Source organism: Colobus angolensis, unplaced genomic scaffold (genome assembly GCF_000951035.1).
Source record: "Colobus angolensis palliatus isolate OR3802 unplaced genomic scaffold, Cang.pa_1.0 Scaffold69, whole genome shotgun sequence".
Classification (NCBI taxonomy): Eukaryota; Metazoa; Chordata; class Mammalia; order Primates; family Cercopithecidae; genus Colobus; species Colobus angolensis.
In genome coordinates this window covers 2,827,987-2,836,292 of record NW_012120598.1, presented here as the reverse complement: position 1 = coordinate 2,836,292, position 8,306 = coordinate 2,827,987, and positions in this window count along the sequence as shown.

The following is an 8,306-nucleotide window of genomic DNA, read 5'->3' as shown; positions in this document are numbered from 1 at the left end:
ATAGATGTGATTGATTGATAGATAGATAGATAGATAGATGAGAGGAAACTTGTTCTATGTGTGATTAGGGAAGCTGAGAAGTCCCACAATGGCCCATCTGTAAGTTGGAGAACCAGGAAAACCAATAGCACAGCTCAGTCCAAGTCCAAAGACCTCAGAACCAGGGACGCTGACGGTTCAACTTTTAGCATGAGCCTGAAGGCCTGAGAACTTGGTGCAGGGAAAGGTGCTGGTATACGGCCCTAAGTCCAAAAAGGTGCTGGTATACGGCCCTAAGTCCAAAGACTAGAACACCTGGAATTTAGATGTTCAAGAGCAGCAGAATGTTGTTCTCAGTTGAATGATGTTCTCCAACTACAGAAGAGAGAGACAAAGTAAATTCACACTTTGTCTGCTTTTTTGTTTTATCTTGGACTTCAGCCAATTGGATAGTGCCTGCTTACATTGAGGGTGGATCTTCCTTACTCGGTCCAGTAATTCAAACCAGTCATTTCTTGAAACACCCTCACAGGCATCTCCAGAAATAATGTTTTATTAAATATTTGGGTATCCTTTAATTTATCAAGTTCATAACTGAAACTAACCATCACACATATCCAGAAATTCAGTCAGCAATTGTAACCCTTCTGTAATGAGGAAGAAAATACCAGATAGGCATCTCTAAAACAGAAGAAACCTTGAATAGAATGACCCGTGCTCACAGACAATTTCTAACTCCCAATGTCACCACAAGACACTATTAGGATGCACTTTGCCCTTGGGAAAGAGAAGTGAGAGGTAGGAAGAAGTTATATGTATTCTCAGCAGAATTTTCTTCCCTGAGGAATATAGACATTTTCATCCCACTTTAGAATTACAGAAGAAAGATATTATGGTGTTCTAACCAACCACTCTACTGATTCCTGTTGCAGTTTCCACGCTGTTTTCTGGTTGCAAGCATTTTCATCCTGCCTTGGAGAGCCTCTCAATTCCACCTCAGCTTAATTTGTGTTCTTCCCGGGTCCTTCTACTCTCTCAATTTACCAACATAATTAAAGTGAAGATTCTCCACTACCAGTGAGCCATGTGAGAAGGGAGGGAGGATTGTATATGACCATATATTTTCTGATGTGGAACACACCTCTCAGGCCATTAATCCAAACAATTCCCAAAATGAGCATCAAATGAGCACAAGTAGTGGTGAGGCATCGACTTAACTTTTCTTTCTTTTTTTTTTTTTTCTGACAGAGTCTTGCTCTGTCACTCAGGCTGATCTTGGCTCACTGCAACCCCTGGCTCCTGGGTTCAAGCAGTTCTCCTTCCTCAGCCTCCTGAGTAGCTGAGACTATAGAAATGCACCATCATGCCCAGTTAGTTTTTGTATTTTTAGTGGAGACAGGGTTTCATTATGTTGGCCAGGCTGGTCTCAAACTCCTGACCTCGTGGTCCGCCCTCCTCGGCCTCCCAAAGTGCTGGGATTACAGGCATGAACCACCGCAACCAGCCAGCATGAACTTACTTTGAATCTAACATCCCTCAGACAACAGAGCAGGCTTTTCCAAGAGCCTCGTTTGTTTGCCTCCCTCTATTCCTGCAGGTTTTATTCCAGGGTTGTGGAATAAAACTTGATTCCTATTCCTTTTCTTTCTTAATTCAGTCATCTCCCCATGCTACTCTTCTCTCCTCTTATGTGTTTGTACCACTAGGCAACTCTGTATCTCTCATACCCAGATTGGTATGTCTTCAATTTAGGATTTAATATCTGAAAGTTTCACATTCAGAGCAACATTTGCAGTTTCTTTGTTGTGGCCAAAAGTGAAAAAGTAGAAATACAGTACAGAGAAGTAGATAAAAAATAATTTTCCAATAATAAAGCACTTACAATCCTACCAGAAAGAAACCATATATACTTCACTCATTCATATATTTTTTCATTTGTCAAATGCTCCAAGACCTCCTTCTGTATTTAAAGTTGTCTTGTAAAGCTTGAAAATTGCACTGTAATCACTACAGGAATGTATGTCATCCTCATATAGTTATAATTTATTGAGACACTGATTTTTATAGATTTCCTGTTTTCAATTAAACATCTTCCAATTATATTAAAAACATTTTCAGATGAAGAGTATCAGACTTTTCCTGACTTTTGGCTATTTTAAACTAGTAAGTTTAAGCTAAATTTCTTTTAAGATTACATAAAATCTTTATATATGATACGTTCAAATAATTATAACATTAACAACAACAACAAAACACAAGACACACAAGTCTCACTGTTGTGCTCTTTTTCGGTTCGGTGAGCATTTAACATATATAAAGTAGTGTGGAACACTAATATGTTAATGCATTTTGTTTCTAGCAAGTTTACCAAATAATTATATGTAGTTCTGAATCATCGTTGCTTCATTTTATAATTTTTTGAAAATTCAGCTTTCGTTTGGTTTCCACAGCTGTGTCACATCCTAAGCATATCTCATATCCAGATTTTTTTTTTTTTTGCTAATTCATTAGATTTTACTTTTCACCAAAGAAAAGTAATGGGGTTATTTTAGGATATATCCCCACTGATTCTGGTACCAATTAATAACATATGAAATCTAATTTTGAAAGTATTGTCTCTGCTAACTTTTTTCTTTGATTTAAAATTACATTGTTTAAGAGCATCGAAAATCATATTGAACAAATACTTGTCATCAAGCTACATGTTTACTACATTTTGAATTATTTTCAATAACCATTTTCAGCCTAGGCTTTTCTTTTTTCAAATTATCCCTCATTACCCCTCTCTCCAAGCCATAGACATTGACACCCTGCCTGGCACCTGACAATTTCCAAATCTGGGAGTTGGACTTTGTTTTCTGCTTCCTCAGCAACTGGCTAGGATTAAGCCCACCCAGCTGATAAAGCATTTCCCAGGGAGACAACAAACAGTGCATTGCTTGTCAAACCACTTTGGAATTTAACATATTACTTTTAAAAACTTTAAATTTTTTATTTTATGTATTTATTTATTTATTTTTGAGATGGAGTCTCCCTGTGTTGCCCAGGCTGGAGTGCAGTGGCATGATCTTGGCTCACTGCAACCTCTGTCTCCTGGGTTCAAACAATTATCCTGCCTCAGCCTCCCGAGTAGCTGGGACCACAGGCACATACCACCATGACTGGCTAATTTTTGTATTTTTAGTAGAAACAGGGTTTCACCATATTGGCCAGGCTAGTCTCAAACTCCTGACCTTGTGCTCCACCCACCTTGGCCTCCCAAAGTGCTGGGATGACAGGTGTGAGCCACTGCACCAGGCTAAAACTTTAAATTTTTTACATGTCTTAAGGTGGGCTCAGAAGATATCATGGTATATGCTGGCAATAGGAGCATGTGCAATTATAGAATGCCAATTATATTTTGGTATTGACATTTCCTTTCAAAATTATACCATGAATATTACTTTTCCTCTGTATAGGTGATACATGAAAGGCTTGAAAAGATTTTAAAAGTTTTATGAGGTTATAGAGCTAGCAATGAACAGATTTCTTTCTTTCCTCCCTCTCCCTCTTCCTCTTCTTCCTCTTCTCCTTCTCCTTCTCCTTCTCCTTCTTGACAGAGTCACTCTCTGTCACCAAGCTGAAGTGCAGTTGTGCTATCTTGGCTCACTGAAAACTCTGCCTCCTAGGTTCAAGTGATTCTTCTGCCTCAGCCTCCTGAGTAGCTGGTACCACAGGCATGTGCCACCATGCCCAGCTAATTTTTGTATTTTTAGTAGAGACAGGGTTTCACCATGTTGGCCAAGATGGTCTTGATCTCTTGACCTCGTGATCCACTCATCTCGGCCTCTCAAAGTGCTGGGATTACAGGTGTGTGCCACCTTGCCCGGCCCAGTGAACAGATTTCTTATTCAAACTCTAAGTTTCTGATGAAGTCAGAGTCCCTGAAATATACCAAGTTGTTCCTTCCTGAACCTGTAGTCATTTAAATACTGATGTCCTGGCCAGGCATCTGGGTATAGTGGCTCACGCCTGTAATTCCAGCACTTTGGGAGGCCGAGGCAGGTGTATCACGAGGTCAGGAGATCAAGACCATCCTGGCTAACATGGTGAAACCCCATCTCCACTAAAAACACACACACACAAAATGATTAGCTGGGCATGGTGGCAGGCGCCCATAGTCCCAGCTACTCGGGAGGCTGAGGCAGGAGAATGGCGTCAACCTGGGAGGCGGAGCTTGCAGTGAGCCAAGATCATGCCACTGCACTCCAGCCTGGGGGACAGCGTGACACTCAGTCTCAAATAAATAAATAAATAAATAAATACTGATGTCCTTACATCAGCCAAGGATAGCAATACTGGTAACTTTTAATTAAAACAGAAAGACATTTTATATTTTGAGGCAAAGGATGAGCCCAGTAGTAGAGCTACTAAACCTAATCAGAAACATCTCTCATGTTCTTTCACAAAACATGCTTTAAAAGCCTTGACCCACACCATTTTATTCCCCTGCAGAAACTATGCATTTGTAACTGATATGGTTTGGATATTTTGTCCCTGTCAGGCCTCTGAGCCCAAGCCAAGTCATCGCATCCCCTGTGACTTGCATGTATAAGGCCAGATGGCCTGAAGTAACTGAAGAATCACAAAAGAGGTGCAAATGCCTTGCCCCGCCTTAACTGATGACATTCCACCACAAAAGAAGTGAAAATGGCCGGTCCTTGCCTTAAGCGATGACATTATCTTGTGAAATTCCTTTTCCTGGCTCATCCTGGCTCAAAAAGCTCCCCCACTGAGCACCTTGTGACCGCCACTCCTGCCCGCCAGAGAACAACCCCCCTTTGACTGTAATTTTCCTTTACCCACCCAAATTCTATAAAACGGCCCCACGCTTATCTCCCTTTGCTGACTCTCTTTTCGGACTCAGCCTGCCTGCACCCAGGTGAAATAAACAGGCATGTTGCTCACACAAAGCCTGTTTGGTGGTCTCTTCATACAAAAGCGCATGACAGTCCCCCCACTCCAAATCTTTTGTTGAAATGTGACCTCTCATGCTGAAGGTGGAGGTGTTTGGGTGTTTGCATCATGGGGATGGATCCCTCATGGATGGCTTGGTGCCATCCTCATAGCAGTGAGTGAGTTCTCACTCTGTGAGTGCATTTGAGACATGGTTGTTTAATAGAGACTGGTAGCTCCACCTCTTTCCTCTCGCCCACTCTCTTGCCATGTGATACACCTGCTTCCCCTTTGCCTTCCATCATGATTGCAAGCTCACCAGAGGCAGATGCTGGCACTATGCTTAATGTACAGCCTGTAGAATCATGAGCCAATTAAACCTCTTTTTTTAATGAATTAATTACCGAGTCTCAGGTATTACTTCAGAGCAATGCAAATAAACGAACACAGAAAATTGGTACTGAAGAGTGAGACATTGCTATAAAGATTCCTGAAGTTGCAGAAACAGCTTTAAAACTGGGTGACATGCAGAGGTTGGAATATTGGAGGGCTCAGAGGAAAGCAGGAAGATGAGAGAAAGTTTAGAACTTCTCAGAGACTGAATAATAGTCAACAAAATGTTACTAGAAATATGGACAGTAAAGGCCAGGCTCAAAAGGTTTCAGATGAAAATGAAGAAGTCATTGGGAACTGGAGTAAAGAGGAAAGAACTTGGCTGCATTGTGTCCATGGCTTAGGGGTTTGTAGGAAGGTAAACTTAAGAGTGATGACCTAGGGTAAAAGGTGAAAAAGTTTATAAACAGCAAATCATTCAAGGTGTGCTGTAGCTGCTTCTAACAGCCTACGATCAAATACAGGAGCAAGGAAATACCTTAAAATTGGAACTTGTAATTAAAAGGGAAGCAGAGCATTAATAGCTTGGAAAATCTGCAGCCTGGCTTGGCCATATGGTAGAAAGGGGGAAAACATTTTCAGGAGAGGAATACAAGAAGGGCATGGAGCAACCACTTGCTAGAGAGGTTTCTGTGACTAAATGGGAGTCAACTGCTAATAGTCAAGACAATAGGAAAAAGGCCTCAAAGGCATTTCAGAAGTCTCTGGGTCAGCCTCCTCCCATTACAGGCCCTAAGGCCTAGCAGGATAGAATGGCTTCCTGGGCCAGGGCCAGGGACTTGCTAACCTTCACAACTTTGGAACATGGTTCTCTGTATCCCCGCTGCTTCAGCTCCTGCCTGACTCAAAAGGCTGAGCCAATGCCCTAGAGGGTGCAAACCATAAGCCTTGGTGGCTTCCATGTGGTGTTAAGTCTGCAGGCACAACAGGATGCAAGAATGAAGGAGGCTTGGAAGGTTCCATCTAGAATTCAGAGGATGTATTGAAAAGCCTGGGTGCCAAGACAGAAACTTGCCATAGAGGCAACACCCCTGTAGAAAGTCTGTACTAGGGAAATCCCAAGGATAAAGGTGGAATTGGAGCCCATGCAAAGTCTCTATCAAGGCACTGCCTAGTGGAACAATGGGATGGGGGCTGCTGTCGCATAGACCTAAGAATAATAGAGCCACTGGAAACTTTCATTTGTGCCTAGAGAAGCCACAGGCACTGGACTCCAACGTGTGAGAGCAACTACAGGTGCTTCACCCTGCAAAGCCACAGGGGCAAAAATGCCTAACGTCTTGGGAGTCCACCTCTTGCAACAATGCACCCAGGATGGGGGACACAGAGTTAAGGAAGATAATTTTGGAGCTTTAAAGATTTAATGACTGCTCTGCAGAAATGTGTGGGGCCTGTTGCCCTTTTCTTTTGGCTGACTTCTCCCTTTTGGCGTGACAATGCTTACTCAATTCCTGCACCACCATTGCATCTCAGAGGTAAATACTTAATTTCTTTTTTTATTTTTTATTTTACAGCCTCACAGGGGAAAGAAACTTGCCTTGAGTCCCCAGTGAGACTTTGAATTTTGGACTTTTGAGTGACGCTAGAATGAGTTGAGGCTTCTAAAGACTATTGGGAAGGGATGATTGTATTTTACAATGTGAGATGAACATGACATTTGGGGTCCCAGAGGTGGAATCATATGGCTAGTACATTTTGTCCTCTCTAAATCTCATGTTGAAATGTAACCTCCAAAGTCAGTGGCGGGGCCTGTGGAAGGTGTTTGGGTCATGGGGACAAATCCCTCATGAGTGGCTTGGTGCCATCCTTGAAGTATTATGTAAGCTCTCACTTTGGGTTCAAGTGAGATCTGCTTGTATAAAAGAGCCTGGCTCCTTCTTCTCCTCCTCTCTCTTCCTCTCTCTCATCATGTGATATACCTGCTCCTCATTTGCCTTCCATCATTTGTAAGCTTCCTGAGGCCCTCACCAGAAGCAGATATTGGCACTATGTTTCACGTACAACCTGCAGAACCAAGAGCCAATTAAACCTCTTTTCTTTATAAATTACCCAGTCTCAGGCATTCCTTTATAGGGATGAAAACAGACTAACATAGTTACTAAAAACCTCTATGAATAAAGACTTTGTCCACATTTCCACTATGTATCCCAGATTTTCTAGAAGATATTTCTGAACATCATTGCAAAAGCAACCACATAATAGTAGTTCTGATTCCAGAAATTGTAGAGTAACTTGTATCAGACTATCCATTAGACAGATAATAAATAAACTAAACTGAATTCCAGCTTTGGCAGCAGAGTTAAAACCCATCTCCAACACACAAGTAAGTAGATAATAAAAAAAATAACAAATAAGCTTTGAACAAATAGAGCTGAAAAAAGTTTGAAGATACTGGAGACCAGACAAAAATGAGCAAATCCTGGTTGGAGTTTGACCCTTGAAAAGGAGAATGGCAAGGATGAGACCTCATTTGTATACCTTTTCCCTCTTATGGGGAAAAAAGACAAAAAGTATTGGAAACAGTAAATGGGAGAATATATAAAATTTTCAAAGGAACGAAGATATAAATAATTGCTAATGTCACAATAAAAAAATGAAAATAAGAAGAAAATGAATCTTATCTTTAAATTCCTTAAGACAAAATCAAAAATTTTAAATCAGCATGCTGCATCGAGTCAAAGTAACTTACTTGGTTAAATAAATATATATTTTACGTAAATGAAAGCTGAAAAGATACATTTCTCAAGTTCTGTACTATAAGAAGTGCTAAAAGAAGTTCTTCAGAATAAAGTGAAATGACTATAGATAGAGACAGAGATTCACAGGGAGGAATAAAGATGACCAGAAATAAGAGCTCTAGGTTAAATGAAGGAACTGTATTTTTTCTTTTAATTTCTTTAAAAGAAAATTGACAATTTAATGCAAAAAATATAAGGTTGAATTATAAAATTTATAAGTGGATTTAAAGTGTATGGCACCAATAATGTTACTGAATTCAT